The 22,868-nt window shown below is 46.1% G+C and overlaps 1 pseudogene; it reads left to right on the top strand.

Annotated features, from left to right (window-relative positions):
- Positions 1-22,868, top strand: part of LOC119321627 — a 72,835-nt pseudogene that overhangs the window by 11,320 nt on the left and 38,647 nt on the right.

The raw sequence follows: 22,868 nt of genomic DNA, 5'->3' as shown, positions 1-22,868 counted from the left end.
CGTCCCCGGCTGCCGTCAATGCCAGGCTTTGCACGGTGGCGTCCGTCGGTGGCGGTGAGAGAGTGTTGGTTCTGTGCAAAGGATCTCAGTCAGAGGGTATCTAACATTGCTTTGAACTCCAACTCGATTATGACATGGTGGTGTAAGCTAAATGGAGGTGTGCTGCCAAAAGAATTAAGGCTGACTCAGATGACAATAGAGGTATACATGGCATGGCCTCTTTGGAATGAAAGAAATCTCAGAGCTTTTGATGATAAGACGGTGCTACCCCGGGTCATTGTACAAATGGTGAAAGACGATTTTGGCCTCGGCATCCAGGGAGTAGTTTACCTGTGCTTTTAAGGCAGTTTTCCGGTCTAACATTGTTGTTTGTTTCTATTTCCCCTGTATAGTTCGGTATTTTTCCCCGTGTTTATACTGTTCTCTCCTCTATTAATGCAAAGGCAGAGCTCCTGCCAGTTCGGGTCAAAAGAAAAAAGGAACAATACAACCCAAATCGTCATTCCGATGGTTGTTATAGAAAATATATGGGTCAGCTCAGAGCGCAGGTGAATCATAATCAAATTCTAGCCATCATCGGAATGGTCCACCCTTTCGTCTTAAACAACTAGCTCTATCCCAGCCCACATCATGTGTCGCCTGCGTGGCGAATGCTACCCTAACCTAACTACCACTACAACATGTCATGTTCGGTTACGCCCTTCGCCATGGGGATCCATGTGAATTGGGCCCGCTAGAAACTAATCCACGGTGATGCATTCGGTTAAGCCTCGAGTGGATCTTTTCCCAGCCCAAACCTCTCAAAACAATGAGAAAAAATCATCTCCTATCCACACGTGGAAAAAAAATAATCTTCCTCTCTCTCCCGCGTGTGCGTCTCTCATCGAGCCGACGAAATCAATCCCTACAGCGATGGGAGCGGCGGGGTGGGGTTAACCGAAGGAAAGATCGTGGACGTGATCTCTTAGTGGCAGGGAGTCAACCCCCACAGGGGTCAGGTGTTGATCACACAATACCTGCAGGGATTAGTATCCCTAGTGAAACTAATCTCTTGTAACCGAACAAGGCCTAAGTACCGTCCCACCCCGCCCATCCCCATCCTATTTTTCTTTTGAGAATCACCCGGGGGGGAGCTCCCCCACCTGAATATATTACTCAAAGGCTGCAGAAGCAGCGAGTACAGAATCACGTAGGCACGGTGCAACGTGCAGAGAGGTAGGAACGCCACGAGAAACGTCCTCCTTGTCACAGGTCTCCACTAGACCGTGTGACCAAAGATCTAGATCAGAAATAAGGGCTCTAAGGGTTATTACGGAACATTGATCAATACTTCTAAACAACATATCATTACGAGCTTCCCATATCTTCCATAGTAGTGCCATGAGGACGAAAGGCCAAGCTTTGTTGGGTAGATGTTGAGGTAGAGGAGTATCCCAAAGCTCGGCGACATCATCGGCCTGAGGCAAGCAGCCGATGCAGTGCCATATCCTGTTGGCAAGTGGGGAGGAGACAAAGAGATGCATGGTGTCTTCGGGTACCCTAGCGCACCGCGGGCACACGTCGGAGGAGATGATATGCTTGTGGGCAAGGTTAAACCTGGTGTTGAGGCGGTCCTTGAAGAGAAGCCAAGCAAAGATTTTCAGCTTACGAGGAGCCTTGGTGCTCCAGATGAGGGGGGCAATGAGATCGTTTTCTAGCCTATCCATGAGGGCGTCGTATGCATGCTTTACGGAGAAGGCAAGGCCTCAGTGTAGGAACCGTTCATCTTCCTCCATGGAGGGCATGAAGTCCTGCAAAATAGCCAAATGCGACACAAGCTCTTGTTCTGCCGTAAGAGAGAGTCGATTACGGAGGTTAGATGTGATACCGAAGCGCAAAATATTAGCCACTTTAACCAGCTCTAAGTTGGAGTGTGAGAAAAGGTGAGGGAAGGTGATACGGGTTTTGGGGTTAACCAAGTGTCCAACCAGAAGTACGTATGAGAGCCACTATTGGTTAGTACAAAGGAGATAGTCTGTAAGGTGGGGATTTGCTGAGAAATTGTGCGACAAAGGAAGAAGGTAGAAGGGGACAATGAGACTAAAGCGTTGGGGTGTTGAAGATCCAGCCACTCTAGCCATGGTGTCCGTGCAGGTGAAAGTGCTTTGGCTTTAAACTTCATGAGTAGACAGTTATTTTGGACATGTTGGTTTTTTAGCCCTAAACCACTGAATTTTTTTGGCGAACAAACATTTTTCCAAGCAATAAGGCATTGAGCTCCTGAGCAAGCATCATCTCCAACCCAGAAAAAGGTCCTTCTAAGCGAGTCAAGGATTTTGAGGGTTTTCTTAGGTATTCGAAAAACTGACATAAAGTAAGTGAGAAGGGAGTCTAGGACCAAGGAGATAAGAATGAGACGGTCGCCTTTGTCCAGTAGTTTTGCACGCCAGCTGGACAGAAGCTTGTGAGAACGTTCTAACAATGGAGCGAAAGCGTTGGCTGGAGGCTTTGTTGGGGCAAGTGGAAGGCCAAGGTACGTTTGAGGGAAGGATGCGCGGGAGCAGCCCATGGCCAGTGCAATGGTAGAGGCCATGGTGTTGTTTGTGTGGAGAGTGGCGAGCGAGGTTTTGGAGAAGTTGATGGTTAGGCCCGTTGCTTGCGCAAAATTTATTAGGATTACTTTGAGGGTTGCGGCAGCTCCTAGGGAGGTGGCGGCAATGATGAGCGTATTGTCGGCGTATTGGAGGACGGTGGGAGGGAGGTGGGAGAAGATAGGATGGTGGAGGGTAGGCTCAGACTTCTGTAAGATTAGCTGTTGGAGCAGGTCGGCAACAATGAGAAAAAGATAGGGGGAGGCCAGGTCACCTTGGCGCAAGCCATTCTTGCATTGAATCCAGTTACCTGGAACACCGTTGAGTAAGATGGCCGTTTTGCCCGTGTGTAGAATGTTTTTGATCAAGTTGCGGAAGGATTGAGAGAAGCCTCGCACGGTGAGATCCTGTCCAACGTAGGCCAAGCCACGAAGTCAAGTGCTTTGCGAAAATATAGCTTAAAAACCATGGTGGATCGCTTACGAGTGTGGCAAGAGCTAATGAGATCAGCTGCGTACACGTAGTTTTCGACGATATTCCTGCCAGGGATGAACCCAGTCTAGTTTCCATGAACTAGCGTAGGTATAAGAGGCTTGAGATGTGAAGTTAGGACTTTTGCTACCGCTTTTATTGGACAGTTCTACAAGGAAATTGGTCTAAAGGCGTTAGGTGAGGTTGGCGCGTCCTTCTTAGGGAGGAGTCTATATGAGCACGGATTAAGTGTTTTGTATCTGCCACGCCTTGGTGAAATTGGGAGAAGAAGGAGAGAATTGCATGTTTTACTAGGGGCCAGTAGGTTCTATAGAAAGATGGCCCGAAACCATCCGGGCCAAGGCTGGCTTGGGGATTCATTTGAAAGAAAGCGAGCTTGATTTCTTCTTTGGAGAACTGCTCATCGAGGACATGGAGGCCAAGCGCAGGTTGTGGATAGACAATGTTTAGATCGAAAGGCCATGACGTATTAGCTGGGGTGCCAATGAGGGAGGCAAAGAAATCCCTTAGGATCTCAGCTTTGTGTTGATGTGAGGTGAATTCAGAGCCGTCAGGTGTGAACTTGAAAATTTGATTTTTTTCGTAACCGTTGGGAGGCTAACATGTGGAAGAATTTTGTGTTTTCCCCGCCATTGATGACCCGAAACACTTTGGCACGCCATTTTCAATAGGTCATTTTTTCTTGGATTGTGCATTTGAGAATAGAGATGATGATCTTGCGAGTGAGGATTTCTGGTTGGGAGAGAGCCCTAGATTCTTCAGCGTGATCCAACACAGCGATTGCGGCCTTGCAACGAGATTCGCGGAGGGGCACTACAAGAAATATGTCAACTAGTGACCTTTTGTCAGTGACCCTGGAAGAATTGGTCATAGATCTATGACCATTTCAGACCAATTGGTCAAAAGCTGTTCGGGGGGCTCCAAACCCTAAACCATTGCGACCATTTTGGTCAGAAAGGTCGTAATTTCCTTACAAGAAATGGTCACAAAGCAAACAGTGCTAGTCCGCTGCCTTATTTCTAGTTGTTAATGACCAATATAGATGGTCATGGCCTTGTAGATTGTGGTGGGTTGTGATGACTAGGCGCCATCTCATCAGTTTTGCCTATGTGTCGTGTCCATGTGGCAGTTTTTTCCCTAGGTTGTGAAGTAACCTATATTTCTGTTATTCCAAAAATTCCCAAAAAATTCTCATAAATGTTTTGGATCATATCTTCATCAAATATGTCAAAAACATTCCTTACCTAGTTCAAAAATAATTCGAAAATATTCATTTTCCTATTTTGTTCAGAGCAGCACTTTGTGAAGGAAGTACCACTTTGGCATGTCCAAATGGTATCCATTTTCTACAATGCTTTCCTATGCCCAAATAACCATCCTCCACCAAATGCCAGCTCAATCCATTTTGAGCCCAGCTTCAACATTCGTATTTATGTCCGGTGTGGTACTTTGCAAAGCAAGTACCACCTAGGCTCCTCCTTTTGAGGTGAAAGTTTGTGAAGACGGTCTTCTTAGTAACTAATCATCCTCAGCCAAAACTCACGCCCATTAGCCATGTGCATTTCCCGTACCGCAAATCAAACACTTGCTTATTCATATTTAAGCATCGATCGGTCTCCTCGTGAGAATCTTATGTTATAATTTTCTTCCTAGCATCTACCTGGGGAGTGAACAACCCACTAGACATGCCTAGGCCGCCCAGAATGCATGGCAACGCCACGGTCACGCGGTGACCACGCGGCGGGCATGCGAGCTTATGCGCTCTAGAGTTGGGGCCCTCAGCCACCGTCCAAACCTCGATCTCTCGCCATCAAACCATGTATTTCTGATTAAATAGATACTTATATACCTAGAAATGATTTTGGAAAAAATAAAGAGCAAACTATGAGGCACCTGCAGTTCAAATTTGACCCGCTTGCAGCTGAATCAGCGGGAATTTGTCTTTTTCACCAGAGGTGGATCAAAACTTTTGACACCCAACCATTTTGTCAATTGTGCATTATATATGGCCTAGTATTTTATAAAATTGATTAGGTCCAATTTTGCAAAAAATATATGGTAGCTCCTTCACAAAAAAAACTCATTTCGGGCACTCGGAAAATGGAAAATGAATTTTCCGTGCAAAGAAAATGAAAACTCCCTTAGGCAACATTGTTTGGAATTCCAAGGTGCACCCTTGTGCACAATATGAGATCATTTGAACAAACTATGCCATGAATGTGGCCATAAGATTGATCATTTGGCTTGAAAGCCATGAATCTTCACACTTGATAGCTCACTTCTGAGAACATTTTTTTAAAATAATTACCGTATTACAAGTTTATTACTTTTCCTGGAAACTTGGTCACATATAATGACACAATGCGAAGGTTTTCCTATTTTTTGATTTTTTTTGAATTTTTTATGCCCGTTTCAAAATGCGGTCAAAACGGCGGGCTTGACCGTTCCTAGCTAGTGGTTGAATCTTGGAATTTTTTTTGTGTCTCTCTGATTAAATAGATACTTATGTACCTAGAAATGATTTTTGGAAAAAATAAAAAGCAAACTACGAGGCAGCTGTAGTTCAAATTTGACCCACTTCCAACTGAATCGACGGGAATTTGTCTTTTTCACCAGAGGTGGATCAAAACTTTTGACACCCAACCATTTTGTCAATTGTGCATTAAATATGGCCTAGTATTTTATAAAATTGATTAGGTCCAATTTTGCAACAAATATATGATAGGTCCTTCACAAAAAAAAACTCATTTCGGGCACTCGGAAAATGGAAAATGAACTTTCCGTCAAAAGAAAATGAAAACTCCCTTAGGCAACATTATTTGGAATTCCAAGATGCAACCTTGTGCACAAGATGAGATCATCATGAATGTGGCCATAAGATTGATCATTTGACTTGAAAGCCATGAATCTTCACACTTGATAGCTCATTTCTGAGAACACTTTGTTAAAATAATTACCGTATTATAAGTTTATTAATTTTTCTGGAAACTTGGTCACATATAATGACACAATGCGAAGGTTTTCCAATTTTCTGAATTTTTTTGAATTTTTTATGCCCGTTTCAAAATGAGGTCAAAACGGCGGGCTTGACCGTTCCTAGCTAGTGGTTGAATCTTGGAATTTTCTTGGTGTTTCTCTGATTAAATAGATACTTATGTACCTAGAAATAATTTTTGGAAAAAATAAAGAGCAAACTACAAGGCAGCTACAGTTCAAATTTGACCCGCTTCCATCTGAATCGGCGGAAATTTGTCTTTTTCACGAGAGGTGTATCAAAACTTTTTACACCCAACCATTTGGTCAATTGTGCATTAAATATGGCCTAGTATTTTAGAAAAATGATTTGGTCCAATTTTGCAACAATTATTTGGGAGGTCCTTCACAAAAAAACCTCCTTTTGGGCACTCGAGAAATGGAAAATGGTTTTTTCGTACAAAGAAAATGAAAACTTCCTTAGGCAACATTGTTTGCCATTCCAAGATGCATCCTCGTAGATGTATAATCACACAATTCGAAGATTTTTCATTTTTTTTTGTGAATTTCCTATGCCGATTTCAAAATGTGATCAAATTTGCCCGCATGACCCTTCTTAGTTAGGTGGTTAATAATGCAAAACTATTGGTTTGTCTATGATGAAATAGCTACTTTTGTATCTAAAAATGATTTTTTTTAGAAAATAAATAGCAAACTATAAGATACCTGTAGTTCAAATTTGACTCGTTTCTTGCCGAATTGGCTGTTTCTCAAAATACCTAGAAAGATAGGATGCCATTTTAGTGATGCCATTTTGCAAAATATTTTTGGTAGCTGCCTCACAAAACCTCCCTTGTTTTTAACACTAAGAAGAGGAAATTTTAATAGCTCATTTCCGAACCAATCAGGACGCAGCACACGGATCACCCCACTGTATTCGATCTAAGCCGTCCGCCTCCTACTGATCCAGCGTCTCTCCCTTCCTCCCTCGACCCCTTCCTTCCCGAGAAACCCTAGGTCAAGCGCTGCCGTCTCCCTCTCCCCGATCCAGACCCCTCCCCCGCCGCCCCTCTTCCCGATCCAGATCCGTTTCTGCCTGCTGCTCTTCTTCCCCAAATCCAGCCCCGCCGCTGAGCACCTCCGCCCCAACGCCAGCGACTCCGCCCACTACCCCAACGACCCCCCGCGACCTCCGCCCTCTACCCCAACGCCGGTGACCCCCACCATCTGCATCTCCCCTCCCCTTCTCGCCAGCAAAATCCGCCGGATCGACTCGACCCACACAGGCCGCGCCCAGATCCGCCGGCAGAGGAGGAGGAGCCTCCTCCCGCCACCACCTTGCCCTCCAGCCTTCCCTACCTCCATCCTCGTGCGCACCCGGAGCCCTAGCCATGGCGGCCGAGCAGGCAGGCAGGAGGTGCAGCATCGCCAACAACCTCCACTCCTCCCCTCTGCTCACCAACCGCACGCAGGCTAGTACGACTATACAAGGTGCGCTTCTTCTCGACTCGACTCGAATCGAATCGAGAGGGAACCGCGCGCGTCTCTGCGCCATGGCGACCAAGCAGGCACGACGTGGAGGCTGCCTGACCCGGCCGGGACGAGCGCGGCGGTGCTCGTCTGCTTCATCCACCTCCAGACCGGTGTTGTTTCCCAAGCCCCGTCAATCTGCTCGATTCCAAGCAGCAGCAGGCAGGCGAGGATGACCAAGACACAAGCTCCCTGATTCCTGCATTCCATCAATGGATGGCTCCCTTCCCTGCAGGTAGCACCTCCCTCCCCCTCCCCCTCTCGCGGCAATCGATGGCCACAACTTGCTGCTTTCTGAATACACTTGCTAAATGAATGAATGCATGCCTTACAACTTTGGTCTTCTAGTTAAATACTGTACATTTCAGTAGTGCTATATGAGTGTTGTGGATGATTGCTTTCCATGTCATATTGGTCTGACTTCCCGTTGGATAACCAACTCGCTCTCTTGCCGTGCTCGCTGCTGCTATTTAGATTGAGAGAGAGGGGTGCTGATTCAGTAGTGCTATTTTGTTCTACACATGATGATGCAATTATGGACTGCTGTTTGTTTCCTAGCTATGTACTGCCATCATATAAATGCCTGCCATGTTCTAGATTAGACAACCATTGGTGGCTTGTTTCAGTTTAATTTAAATGCCCATGGGTGCGTGCAAAGGGTGAACACACAACACACTAGTTAGTAAGTGCACAACTCTGTCTGTATACTTACCAATTGATGTGGTAAATATGCACCTACAAGGATTGCTACTGGTAACTAAGATTAAGATTTCTGTTATGGACAAGCTTAAGATTTCTGACACCATTGCTCCTATGTTCTTTGGAGATGTTGGCATGGCTGACCTGTTGGTGGGACCAGATTATGTCTGCTTCTGCCGGTGTAGGAGCTTCTTCCCCTACGCCTCTGTTGTCCACATGTCTAGTTGATTGATTCCGCTCGCTTCCTGCTGAATCGTTCAGACTTTGTAGCGCTCATGAGCCTTTTATGTTGCGCCTATGCTTGATCTATGAAGTGATACATCTGAAATTTCCTACATATCTTAGTTGTTGGGCCTAGTAGTTGCTGGTCCGTTCTTGTGCATTGGTTCTGCTCTGAGAGTCTATTTGTTGCTTGCAATACTACTATTGATTTAACTAGATTTTGTAGCTTGTTGTCAAAACTTCAAACGACCTGAACTTGCACAACAGTTCTAGTCCGAAAATCATCTGTATTCACAATGATATGTTAGCTTGTAGTCAAACTTGATCATGAGTCTGTTAGCATGTAGTCAAACTTGAATATGAATTTGTATAGCTCTTTATTGTTCTCAACAGACTGTATAGCTTTATTGTTCTCCACTTATTTGTACAGCCAATGATGCTTACTTAACTGTATAGCTCTTTATGTTTCTTTTCCAGGTATTCTATTTGTGCTCCACCCGAAATCTATTTTGCACTGCCAAGTTCTTGAAACGAAGCGCCCACTGCTCGACCATTTCTTTACTGAACTGGGAGCAACAGAGGCAAGATATTTTAAACAAGCTGTTTTGATTTTTGATTTCTAGCATACACATGCAATGCAACCTGATTGGTGTAGATATGATGTAGGTACAGTGCTTACTATTTTTTGATGTGATGCATGTTACCTTTGTTTCTGTCTATGCCTTCTTTAGTGTTTTGCTAGCTAACTAGTCTAGCACTGTTGCTAACCTGATTGGCGTTTTGAAATATGAAGATGCATGTAAGCAATGTTGCTGGCAATCTGGCACATCATATCTACACTTGTTCTCCGTGGCTGGATCAACACGGTGCGTTCCTGACATTTTTTCTCTCCGTCTTTGTGGTTGGGCAGATGGAGAGGGTGCTCAAGGATGATGCCATCCAGGAGAAGGGCGAGCGCGCCAGGATGGTAACCACCCTTGATCTGCTTGTTTTCCTTCTTGGTCTCACTGGGTTGGTTTGTTCGTCCGTTGGTTCGTTGGCGCTGCTTCCATTGTGTGCAATTAGTTCATACTGATCTCAATTAGACTGCAAAATCCATAGATTGTTAGTTCGACAAGTACAAGACCAACAACCTGACTGCCGGCTTCGCTTAGTAGGATATGTAGGTAACCGCGGCACACACACACACACACACACACACACACACACACACACACACACACATGCTGATGTTGTATTGATGTTGCATAATGTGTTTTTGCAACTGTGCGCAATGAGTTTACGGGTCTCCTTTGACTGCGGAAGCTGAATATCACTCCCTCTGTTCATAAATAAGTGATGTGCAAAGAGGTTACCTTCAGTTTACTTGTAGAGTTACTGTGTTAAATCTTGAATGAAGCATTCGGGTAGTTGCATCTCTTGGGTCAAGTGTTTCTGATGGATTTTAAAATCAGACCATATGTTTTCTTATAAGCAAACTATATTGATGGTTGAAATATTTTATATGCTTCTGATGCGTGATCCTTCTAATGCTAGGTGATTTGTTTCTTGGAATTTGGAAGAGGAAGACGATGAAGCGTTCTAGTTGTACTTCATAGCTAGTTTCATTGTATTTTGTACTGGTCTGGTTGTATGAACAGTATGTAAAGATTGTAATAGGCTACACTTATTGGTCTGGTTGTATTTTGTACTAGTCTGGTCATTTCAAGTATATAGTTCTGTTTCTTTGTACTGTGAAAATGTGAGAAATAGAAAGTTGATGAGTTGGACTTATTGGTAGAGGCCAAGGCCCAAAACGTGAATAGCATGCAAAAAGGCTGAGGCCCAAAAAAGAAGTCAACTTTTAAAAGGCCGAGGCCCAAAAAGAAATGGACCGTAAAGTTCTGTCTTAGAAACCAAAAAGGCCGAATTGTTGTGCCAGACCCATGTAGCTAGCAAAAATTAATAGGAAAAATAAATATTATAAAGGCCGAATTGTTGGGCTAGGCCCATGTAGAAAACCGAATTGGACTGGGCTGAATCTTGTGCCACATCAGCTTGCCACGTTGGATGCCTACGTGGCCTGGGGAGGTTGCTAGTGACCAAAACGCTAGAGTGGACATATTTTGGTCATAAACGTCTTCGACCATTCCAGAAGAAAGGTCGCTATAGTCAGTTTACAACCGCCAGCTTTTGACCTTCTCTTTTTGGTCACAAAAAGGTCGCAAATGAAAAACCATGACCTTTCAGTGACCAATAGTGGTGGTCACAAGTTGACATATTTCTTGTAGTGGGGGTAGGAATACGTGCGCGATTTCATTTTTTGAGCTCAGACCGAGATTTTTTTAGGGCAGAGGCGAGGGTGGCGGCCGAGTTGGCTGGTGGTGTGGGCCGGGAGGGGTCCTAGATCCTTTTGATGATATCTCCACAGGGCCTAAAATTGGCCCAGCCCGGCTCAAAGTTGAAAAGATTGGACCGTGGAATCGTTGTAGTGACGTGGATGAGGAGGGGTACGTGATCAGGCGTAAAGCGCGTGAGTGAGGAAAGAGATGTGTTAGGGAAGGCGTCGGCCCAAGCTAGGTTGTAAAAAACGCGATCGATCCGTTCTAAGGTAGGCGTTTCCCTATTGTTGGACCAAGTGAATTGGCGATCAAGGAGTGAAAGCTCGATGAGGGCAAGGTCATCTAAGGTTTGGTTGAAGGCATTGGCCTCAGACTGCCGGAAGGCACTATTGTTTTTGTCAGAGGGGAAGCGGAGTAGGTTGAAGTCGCCTGCAATCAGCCAGGGGGAGTCGTCTGGTTGTGAGATAGTTAGTAGTTCGTTTAGGAATGATTGTTTGAGCGCGCGTGAGGAGGGAGCGTAGATGTTGGTGATGGCAATGTTGCGATCACATGCCGTTGATTGGAGTATCAGGGTGGAGGAGAAGGTGCGGTTGGAAAACGAGATAACTTGGAGGGAAGTTGTGTTGACGGATGAGATGTTGCCACCAGCGGTGCCCACAGCGGGAAGCGAGAGCACTTTGTCAACGTGACGGGGCAAGAACCATCTTAGTTTGGGTTCGGAGAAAGACTCGAGCTTAGACTCTTGCAAAAGTGCAATGTGGGGTTTGATCGTAATCAGTTCAGAGAGGACGTCTAAGCACTTAGCTTCATCGCCTAAGCCACGTACATTCCAGGAGCAAATAGAGAAAGCAGCATTACTCATTTAAAAGGGCTCACACACCAAAAGTCAGGGTCGAGAAGCATCGGTTCCACAGAAACAAAAGTTACCCTGATTTCCTTTTTTCCCCATCCTATTATCTATTTCCTTTTTTCCCTTTTTGTGAAGTGAGCTCACCATGATTTCCATTGAAAGTAAAGCTACATAGGTTGTGGTAAAAAGACATAGTTTAAGGGGATATTTTTTTCTTCCTACAAAGCCCGCTGATAAAATATTTTTAACACACTAAAAAACTAATGATGCTAATCCAAATGTATACATACTAAATAATATATATCTCATGAAAATGCGAAGATAGAAAAATAGTGAAAAGTGAGCATGAGTACCTTTGCCTCTGAGAACAGCAGCATGCAATGCATTTTGTCCATCTGGTCCAGCGTATGAAAGATTCCTGTCATTAATCCCGCTTTTCTTGGGGCTTAACCCGTAGAGTGTCTTGGCGATGATTTTATTTTCCATTAAGATGGCTAGGTACAAAGGAGAAGTACCAGTCTTTGGAAGACTTGTCAATTGTGGATCCTCCTTCATGAGCAATTCGACTATATCCTTTTTCCCACTGCAGACCGCCTCATGCAAGGCTGTCCATTTACTCACGTTTTCCATCTCCAGCAATGCCTTCACTCTGCCAGTGTCTTCATCCTCGCCCCTGGCCAGATCAATGAGGAAAGACACCATTTGAGATTTCCCCGCCCGTGCAGCACAGTGCAGGGGTGTGTCTTCATTGTTGTTTTGGACGAAGAGGAGACTTACTGCCTTCTTTCGTATGGGCCCGTCTTCCTCCAAGTTCTCACCATAACTATAGGTGGCCATCACATGGAGAAAAGTGCCGCCGTCCGTGGTGACGCCGTCCAGGAAAGACTCCCAGCGAAGTGCTTCTACGTCTCCGGAAGCTGGCTGCAAAGCCGAGCTTCCGATAGCCCCGTTGCCGGAGGTTTGACGGTCTCGCTGATTGAGAAATGATTGCAGTTTCTGCCACGAGCCTGAGCAGGCCGCTGCTAGCAACCGGGGATCCATGACCGGCGAGCAAGGCTTCGATGCGGAAGTCTGGTTGCCTGAGGCCATCACCACTACCATGGTCGAGGGATCTGCCATGTTGAGCATATCCTTCAACTCCTGGCAATGCTCATGGCTTGTCGCCACAAGCATCTTGGCTTCCATGCTCACCATTGGAGTAGCATCCGCCACAATGGGTGAGGTACGAGGCTCCTCCCCGCTGCTTGATGTCATCACCAACACGAGGTGCGAACCCTAGGTACCCTTCTGGTTAGAAGGCTGGTTGTCAATGTACGAGGATGGTGTGTTAGTGCTTGTTGTCCAGCCAACTCCTACTCGGGGCACCCTTATGTAGTTGCACAAAGAGTAAAATGCACTATATTGTTTCTTCCAAGAGAGCAAGCAGGTGAAGTGTTGCTAGTGTGGCTGGCCTTTTGCTACAGCATCCTCTTTGCTTGCGGTTGGAGCTAACTAATTAGAGAACAAAGATGGAATTGTCGCCCTAGCTACCTCATCAAATAAAAAGGTTTCTTCTTTTTCTTTTGTTCACGTAAGATGCCTCTTTGCTTGCGGTTGGAGCAAACTATACGCTTTGGATCAGATGCCTGTTTTTGTCTGGTATGGCTGGTAGCACAGTAGAGTCAGTAAGTTTTGCGCTTTTTTCACGTGCCGAGTGAAATTACTGGAACTTACTGCCGTCATAAAAAAATGCGTTTATAAGAAACCGGATGTCAGGGTTATCTGCGACTTCCTCCTCCGTAAACTAATCTACCCTCTAATTGACGCTCACTTAATACTCCCTCCCTGGCAGATGTGAAACAATTAAAATGAAAGGGGGGGGGGGGAGATAAAATTGAATGGACTCTCACGGCTGATAAAAAATTCTCTGTGAAATCTATATACAAGGAATTGATCGTGTCTGGGATTAAATCTCCACAAAAATATCTGTGGAAAACCAAAGTTCCTGCTAAAATAAAAGTCTTCTTGTGGCTAGTGAATAAAAAGAGCATCTTGACTAGGGATGTTTTACTCAAAAAAGGGTGGAAAGGAGGGAAAGAATGTGTTTTTTGTGGACAAGATGAACCAATTGATCATTTGTTGTTCACTTGCTCTGCGGCATCTCTGCTGTGGACTTTGGTCAGATGCGTGTGTGGCCTGAAGTCTAGTCCTTTAAGTGTAAAAGACTGTTTTGGGGGTGGATTAATAAATTCAATAAAGAAGACAAGAAAATGGTGATGCTAGGGGTTTCTGCTTTACTCTGGGCTATTTGGCAAAGTAGAAATGCAATTGTCTTTGAGAGAAAAAGGATTAATGATCCTTTACAGATTATCAAACTAATGGTTCGTTGGTTGCTTGATTGGTCCATTTTGCAGACAAAGGAGCCGCCAAAAAGAATGCTGGAACTGGGAGCAAGAGTACTAGAACGGGCAGCAAGTGAGGTGTACACAGCTGGGCAGGGATGGCGAATCAATGTGGCAAGGCTCCCCTGGAGGGCCGCAACTCCTCCTTCTGCTGCTGTTCCAAGTCCCTTTAGCCCTGCTAGTCGCTAGTTATTATCTTTATCTCTGTTTAGTTGTGCTGATGGACCTTGTTCATGCTGGGCCTGTGTTGGTCATGTTGGCCGGTTGCGTTCGTCTTTAGGATGTGCTGTGGAACCTGTTTGTGTGCTGCTCGTCCTTTTGAACTATGTTAACTTGGTTTTCAGTAATGAAAATCGGAAGGGGGGAAGCCCTTCTTTGATCAAAAAAACTTAATACTCCCTCCGTCCGGAAATACTTGTAATTGAAATAAATGTATCTAGATGTATTTTAGTTCTAGATACATCCATTTTCATCCATTTTGATGACAAGTAATTCCGGACGGAGGGAGTACAACTTTAACTTTAGTATAGAGTTATACTAAATGAGCATCAATTAATTTGGATCGGAGGGAGTAAGATCTTTCAGATCTAAAAACAGAAATTCAATTCGGGTCTTGGGAGCATATGCTCCTGCCCGTCAAAAATGTTCTTTTTAAACATGTGAATTTTCTTTTAAGAAATAGATGTGTTCGTTGTCACACCCAAATGCCACCTGCATATTTGTAGTGAAAAAGCTTAAGCATTTTGACTTGTGTGAAAAAACAAATTGAACGCCGTATGTTACCTGCAATTGTTGCACTTAATTTTGTCACTGGTAGGTGATAAGAATCCGGAACACTACTTTGTCGCTACCCAGGATTCTGGTCTCCGGGCTAAGCTATTGGAGGTATGAAGATTTGCTACGCTTGTCTAGCGTTCTAATTTTCAAAATTTTATATTCTCAATTTTATTTGTGAAAAATCTTCTCAGTGACAACAATGACATAGCAGAATGCATCATGCCATCTTAAAAACTGCTTCTGGTGCAATGTGCTCATCTATGTTTTCCTTGGTTGTAGGCTCCTTGTGTTCCTGTGATATGCGGTCTGAAGAACTCCCTGTTTATCAAGCAACCCTCCATGCAGCAACGTCCCTTTGTTCAGTTGGATGAGGAGACGCGTATACATATGGAAAAACCAGAATTTAAGAAGCTACTAAAAGCGTTATCAGAAGGAAAGACGTATGTCGTTGGAAACATAGCCGGAGTTGTTGGAGACAAAAGCAAGTTTAGAAGGAACAGAGCAAAGGTTATATTTACATTATTGTTTTCATTATATTTGTCCTATGCACAAGTATATTGATTGTGATGATACAGTGCACATCATTAACATTTTGAAATATGAAATGGTGATGTGTGTCCTGCAGGGCCTGAACCCACTATCCTGCAGGAAAAAGAAAGCAAAGCCCCAACCACCAGCTGCTCAAAGTCAGGTATTCATCGCTACACACCATTCCCAGTTGATATCTATGAGGTGTATGTAATCAGTTAAGGAACACGCTCCCGTAAGTATCGGTTTCAATTAATGCTGCAAAAGCAAACCTGGAGTTGCGTGATTATTAAATCTTAGATAGGCTCTTTGACAGTGAAGCCCATAGCAGATTCCTTATTGCTGTAGCTCCTGTTTTGATTTGTATTGGGATGTGGATGGCTATGTGGATAATACGTGTATACCTGATGATAACAAGCACTGATTAGAACATGTTTACATCTGGGTGCGAAGACCGACAGCAAGGCAAAGCGAAAGAGGGTTAGGAAGTGGAAGAGTACCGGCAAACATAGCAATCAAGCAGAGATAGGGAGCTGATGAGCCTACAAAGAAGCTGCAAACAACAATGCCGTTGCTCTTCGATCTGGCCCCAATCCGCTGCACCCCCATGCTGAGATTATATGTTGATGTTGTTTATTCACGTGTCATACGGAATCATTGGTCAACCTGAATACTTGACACTTGATAGGTCATGCATCATTAGTCGATAGAGGATTGTAGCTGGACTTACTAGTAGTTTGTTTGTGGCTGTTTGCACTGTAAAATTTGCCCTGTATCAGTTTAGTTAAAGCTTTGCCATTGTATTATGAAGAAATCAACCATCCGATTCGTGCAAACTGGTAGATCGGTTTCAACTTTCAGGTCTCTCCCTTCCCTTAAAGGTGGCCTGACAGAGAGTGCAACGCGATTGTACAGGTGCCCCTGAGCTGGCTTCTTTTGCAGACAATATAGCGGAATGTATACTCAAAATTTCCTGCAAACCGATCACTTCATAACCGAAAATAAATGAGCTACTCTTTTTTTTAAACGGAGGCAAAAGCTTTGCCTCATCTCACTAATAAACAAGCAGAGACAAACATGGTTCCTGAGGTCCATTACTCCTCAAGAAAATGAAAAAGAAAAAAAAGCAACTACTCTCACGGCATCAAAGAAAACAATTTTTTTGGCCCGCGATGACTCAATTCTTAGCTTCCACCTTGATGTTTTCGGACACGATAGAGGGCATTGTCAATTTGTTACGGAAAACTCTTGCATTTCTTTCTTTCCTTTTACACCTGACAAGCATGAGGAGCGAGGAGATTGCCACTACATTTCAAGTTTAGTTTTGTAATTGCCACCACATTTCTTGGGCGCCCCAAAAATGTACCAGTTTTCTTGTTAATTTTCTCAGTAAACGCTAATGATCGGTTTGGAGCGAATTAATCCAATTTCGGACATACCGGACCCACCGGTCAGTGGCACTGACGGTTAAGTTGAATGGAGGGCCCACCCTTCATCTCTCTCAAACCGTCTTCTCCTCCTTGAAGGCATACCATCGATCAACTCGTGTGCATTGGAAAAGATGGATGAGAAGGTGTGAAGGCGACGGGGTCGGTGTCAGCAGTAGCAGGAGGCGAGGCGGCTGGTGGCACAGACTTCCCTGGCTAGAGAAGGCCGACTCAATGGCTTCACGACGCGGTGGCACGAGTCGCGGCGGCACACGCTGCTGGCGAGCGTGACCATGGCGCCAGCCGCGAGTGCAAGAAGAGGCGGCCATGGTTGGGCGTGTGGGCGTAGGAGGTGTAATGGAGGGGCAGGGTGAGTGGAGCGGCAGAAGGGTGGAGGGCCCGACGACACTCTGCTCGTCGAGAGGTGGCCGACGCGGGAGAGGCTCAGGAGGAGGCGCTCCGGTGAGAGAAGGAGACGATGAGAGGGGAGTCGTGGATGGGGCCTGACACAGGCAGCTCAGACCCTCCCTTCCCCAGACACGTCATGTCCCACATCGCTGTCCGACCGGTGGCGCGAACCAAGCTCGCCATGAAGGTACTTCTCGTGTGTGCGTGCTACCGCATGGCTGCTAGCTTGATGCATGCTGCTGCTACTTGCTGCTTGTCGCTCCTAATTGCTGCTTGCGTACGCAGGCCAACAAGCTTGTAAAGGCGGCGGGGTGTGCAGGTAGCGAGCCACCTCTCTACAACCTCCCCCTCACGTCCAAGCTGATCGAGTGAATGTCCCAAGGAGAAGAAGAAGAAGGTTTGAGAGAGATATCTGTGCTGACAGGTGGGTCCCATGTCTAACTAACCAGTCAGCACCATTTGTGTTGACTTTTACTGCCATGTGGCACTGATCAGTGGGCCTGGCATGTCAGAAATTGGATTATTTTGCTCCAAATCGATCATCAATGTTTATTAAGAAAATTAGCAAGAAAACCGGTAGATATTTAGGGTGCCCAAGAAATACGGTGGCAATCCAAAACTAAATTTGAAATGTGGTGTTTTTTTTTTTTTGCAATTCACTCTGCTCCCTCCAATGACCCAGTCGAAGCACCATCGCCACCCACCAAGCGCTGACCGTGTGGATGCCTCCCCAGCTTACAATGTCTAACTCCGTAGCATGGAACCAAGTCTTGAAGGCCATCCAAATTCCGAGGGAGTATTTACATCTGAAGAGAATGTGTGACACAGACTACGGCTCCATTTTGCATACCCGACACAAGCCCCAGTTGGGCCAACCCCGCTTTTATAGGCGATCTGCCGTCCACACACGGTTCTTGATAACAAGCCACGCAAAAGAATTTGCGATTGGGCGGCGCCTAGTTACCCCAAACCCCGACACCATGGTGAGGGAATGGTCCCCTCAAAATGCACCTTGTACGCTGAAGCCGCCGAATACACCCCATTTGAGGTGAGAGTCCAGGTGATGTCATCAGGGACATCGTCCTGGAGACAAACGAGATCCCGGAGCGCCCAGAGAGTGTAGAACTGCTGAATGTGATTGACGGAGAGACCATTCGATATGTCAGCCGAAAGGAAGACCCTCTCGATCTTCCCCAAAGCGGAAAGTGTGGATTAGGTAAGTAGCTGCAAAGAGAGCACCGCTTAGCATAGCCGAGTCACAAATATCATCTTGGCAAAACAAAATGCAGTTGCAGGCAAATACTTCAATCACTGTTTACACTGGTAGAAGCACATTAACACTTGGACAATGAAAGGTCTAAGCAAAGAAATACACACAAACTATTCATTACAGTTCTCAAGAAACATAAATATGATGGTAGCAGGTCCGAAGTCTCCAACTGGTAGTGTGAGAAGAGCCACACTTACAAAAGATGATAATGATCCATATACTCCTACGTAATATGGGCGTATTTGGCCCTCTTCAAGCAAATGGTGTTGGCGGTTGTGCTGGTGGTTCCACTTTGCCACCGGTGTGACTCACCTGGGCCAACTTAAAGGCCAACCATAGAGAAGACAAAATAAGAATGACCACGAGGAAGGATGCAAATGGATATGCCCAGACTATCCTGTACCATATCCCCTTTCTCTTACATAGTGCTGAGAACAGAACAATATCCTTGCGAATAATATCCCAACCGAGATACACCAATACAAGAATAATACTGAGGAATACTGCAACTGCAGGCACAGGAGCAACTGGAGCTAACATCGTATAGGTACCAAGTGCAAAGGCAGCCACCATGCTTAACACTGAAATCAACATGATAGGGGAGGCCCTTAGAAATAGCACTTCTCGTCTTTGAGGATGTACAGTAGGATCCCCAGAAAATATGAGAGAAATTGTAGCCATGACCGAGAGGGTGAATGCAAGTGTGTTGGCCACGATGAATGCATAAAAATAAAATGTTCCAGCAAGTGTTGGTGAGCCTGCATTAGTGTGATCATCAGCTCTAAGACCTCCAGGCATAGCGAAAGTTGCACCAAAGGTTACGGTTGCAATTAAGAGGGAACCAATACAAAGACTTTGTGTTCCCTCTTTCACTTGACTCATTATATGTATTTCCTCCTGTCTTGCTTGGTCAATATCATATTCATTCAAAAAACCTTGGTGAAAAATACCCCTTTTAGCACCGACATATTTGAGTGCTTTGAATATTCTTACTTCATTTTCCTATAAAATCAGAATAAATAAATATTAAGCTGTGCAGATCCCAGTTGTTTCTTTTTTCACCTCCATGGTTGTGCTTCAAAATGAAAACGATCCGATATATTACCCCTTTGACAGATATTCCTTCAGGAATAGTGTGATGCGCTGTATCTAGCGGAGTCTCCCCTTTCTCATTCATTAAATTCAATTGTACTAGTCTATTGCCGAATAAAGAACAAAATGTTCGTAGACTTTCTTTTCTTATAGCTAGGTGCAGTGCGGTGTTCCCATCTTTGTCTTGCATATTCAAAATCCATGACAGCACTATGTTTCGACAAATATAATTGACAGTCTTGATTTCCATTTTATCAACTGCAACATGAAGAAATGTCCTTCCCCTTGCATCACGCAGATCAGCGCAATTGGAAGATTTCATAAGAAAGTCAGCGATGACAAATGTTGTACCGACGGAGGCAGCCACGTGTGTGGGAAATGATCCATTGTGGTCCTGTTGATACAGTGCATCTGGACTGGCTATCAATAATTGTGGACATATTTGCCGTAGAGTACGGATAACAGCAAAGCGAAGAGGTGTACTTCCATTTTTGTCCCCTTCTAACGTTAGGTCGTTGTTTCACTCTAAGAGCATCTTCAATAGCTTGTCTATATGGATGTCTATACTCGTTTTTCACGACGTGAGCCCCCCAAAACAGGCGTCCAACAGCTTGTCTATATGGTTGTCCAAATATACACATCCTCTAAATCGACCTCGACAATGTCCACGCCTGGACAATGTGAAGGCGTTGCCTAAACTCAGCTGTAGTCATGATTTCTTCCTCTTCCAAGCAACGGCCCACCTGTCATGGTCCCTGTATATAGACGTTCTGATGCAAAACTGGCTGTGTATATGAGGGAATCTTTTTAGACCATTGTCTATATGAATATATAGACATCCAAATATACACATGCTATTGAAGATGCTCTAACAACATCTTCATAAGATCTATGAGTGCGTCTTTCCGTTAAGCCAATCAATACTAGAGAGCAAAAAAGCAAGAATATGAAAATAATGCTAAATCAAATGTGTACATGCATCAGTATAAGAAGTCAAGGTGACATGCACTAGAAAAAAGGTGACATGCACTAATGTTTACCGGAAAAGGCTTCCACCCCGTATATGAAGCAATGATCAACAACTGCCGGTACAAACGCACCACAACACATACGCACACCCAAGGCAGGATACATATGCGCTGAGCGCAGCAACACCACCCCTCTCTACGAAGTGATGAAGCCGCATACGACGAACCGTGGACTCCAAAAGACGGCGCCTCAGGAATGATACGACACTGGAGCGCTGCCACCGCCCGACCCGAGAGTCAGAATTTCCCCTAGAGCAACACAATGGGCAATGAGAGCCGCGATGACGCCTTCAAGAAGGAAACGAGCTTCGCAATCGCCGGTCCGTCCGAGGATAGAACTGGTTTTCACCCTGGCCAACACTCACCGCCACCGAACGCCACACCCCGGCAACCACGCCGCCCACACGGCCATGGCCACAGTGCAACACCAAGCCACGGCCTCTGCCCACGAGCACCGTGCTACCACCACCAGGGCCACCGCCCTGACATCCAAGACCAAGACACCGCCTCACTCGAGACTCGTCGCTACCCCAACCAAAGAGACGAGCGGAAAGGCCCGGCCTTTCACACCCCTGTGCGGCCCCTAGCGCTGAGATCCAATAGGCCGGCCAAAACTGGCCACCATCGCCGCGTCCTGCAGCACCGGGCGTGAGACGAGCTCGGTCCTGCAGCGCTAGGCGCGAGACGAGCAATGGACCGCAGCTGGGAGTGGGCCAGCCCTTCAATGCAAGTAGTGCTCGGACGACGAGGATATGAAGCGAAGGCCGATACGGCCTGACCGCAGACGAGTCGACGCCGAACTTGAAGTTGGCGTTAGCTTTAGTCCCTATGGTTATAAATACCCGTAATACAGCCATCAAACTTGCATTAGGGGTCATCTACGGTTCATTATACAGTTTGGTCTACGCTACATGCTGATCTGGCCAGAGTCAACCGCTGCCAAGTGTGCTTTGACTGCCACATCGTCTCAGCCGCTCGAATATGCAGGGAACCAGGGGTCTTTTGCAAAAACGACGCAATTCCTTTGCTCTCTCCTCCCCTCGTTCCCTTCGCTCTTCCTCTGCTCTACCTCCCGTCCAGACATCTGCTTTACCACCGGCGCCGGCAGGGCAGCGCACCGTCGAGGCGGAAGCGAACCGGCAGGACTCGGCGCGAAGTCTTCCTCCCCCGCCCCGTCCCCCGTCGTCGTCCTCAGCGATGACGAAAGCGGCGACGACGGCGCCGCATCCCGCGTGCTCTCGAGGTCCGCCGCCGAGCGCATCGCCTCCACCCTGACCACCCAGGCCGCGGTCGACGCCCTCTGCAAGAACCACGACGTGCCGTTGAAGTTCGCCACGCGCCCCGCCGGCGCACCTCCACCACCTCGGCCTTCTCCCCGTTCAACTGTGTCCAAAGGAAGTGTTCTAGTCCGATTCCCCCTTTCCAATTAGCACATACTCCCTGCGAAAGGAATTTTACTGGTGTGGTTTGTGTTCTAGGGATGGATTCACCCGCCCGCGACATGACTGGCAGTATGCCAGCGGAGAAGACAGCGCCGCCGGCGGCAAGGACGGGGCAGGTGAAAATCAAGGCGCACGGCGACACGCTTCCGTTGTCCGGGAAGAAGAGGAGACGGGAGGAGGTGACCGCAACAACAGACGGGCATGACGGCGCCGCCCCGGTGTCCAACCCGCGTGCCCCATCGGGCTTTGACCCGCGGTCACCGCACTCGCCCGTGCCCGACACAAACGACGGCGACAGCGCCGACTGGAAGGCCGCGCAGAAGATTCTAGAGGGCCTCGTCACGCCGTCGCGGGAGCGCCACTTCGCGGCGTCGAAGCCTGCCGACCTCCTGGCGTCGAGCTACGTAGCAGTGCTCCAGGTACATTTCCAAACAAATCGTTCGTCCATAGGTGCATGTCTGGACCAGCATCGTTTCCCTGCAGATTTCCACCGCCCTGAAATCAAGGAAGAACAATTAAATATGCATATGTAATTAATCTGCAGGGAAACACATGAACATGGATCAATACCTGCTGCACTTACAAGTGAAGACCGTAGAGGCCCAAGCACGCTTAACTTCTCAGTTCTATCCAACCCCAGCACCAGCTCACTTAACAGGCACTTGTTGATATATCTAGCATATCAATCTTATTAAACCTTGTTGACGTATAGGATTTTGTTCATGTTCATGAGTGTGATAAAATTTTGAAAAAATATTTCAAACTTCGTTCATATTACGTATCATATTTTGAACATTTTTCCAAAAAGGAAAATTCGAAACTATTTTTTTTTACTAGTGGCGCACCTAGCAAATGATG

The sequence above is a fragment of the Triticum dicoccoides genome, chromosome 6B (genome assembly GCF_002162155.2).
Source record: "Triticum dicoccoides isolate Atlit2015 ecotype Zavitan chromosome 6B, WEW_v2.0, whole genome shotgun sequence".
In the NCBI taxonomy this organism is placed as follows: Eukaryota; Viridiplantae; Streptophyta; class Magnoliopsida; order Poales; family Poaceae; genus Triticum; species Triticum dicoccoides.
The sequence above is the reverse complement of the archived record's forward strand: the minus strand, read 5'-3'. Positions and strand labels throughout refer to the sequence as shown.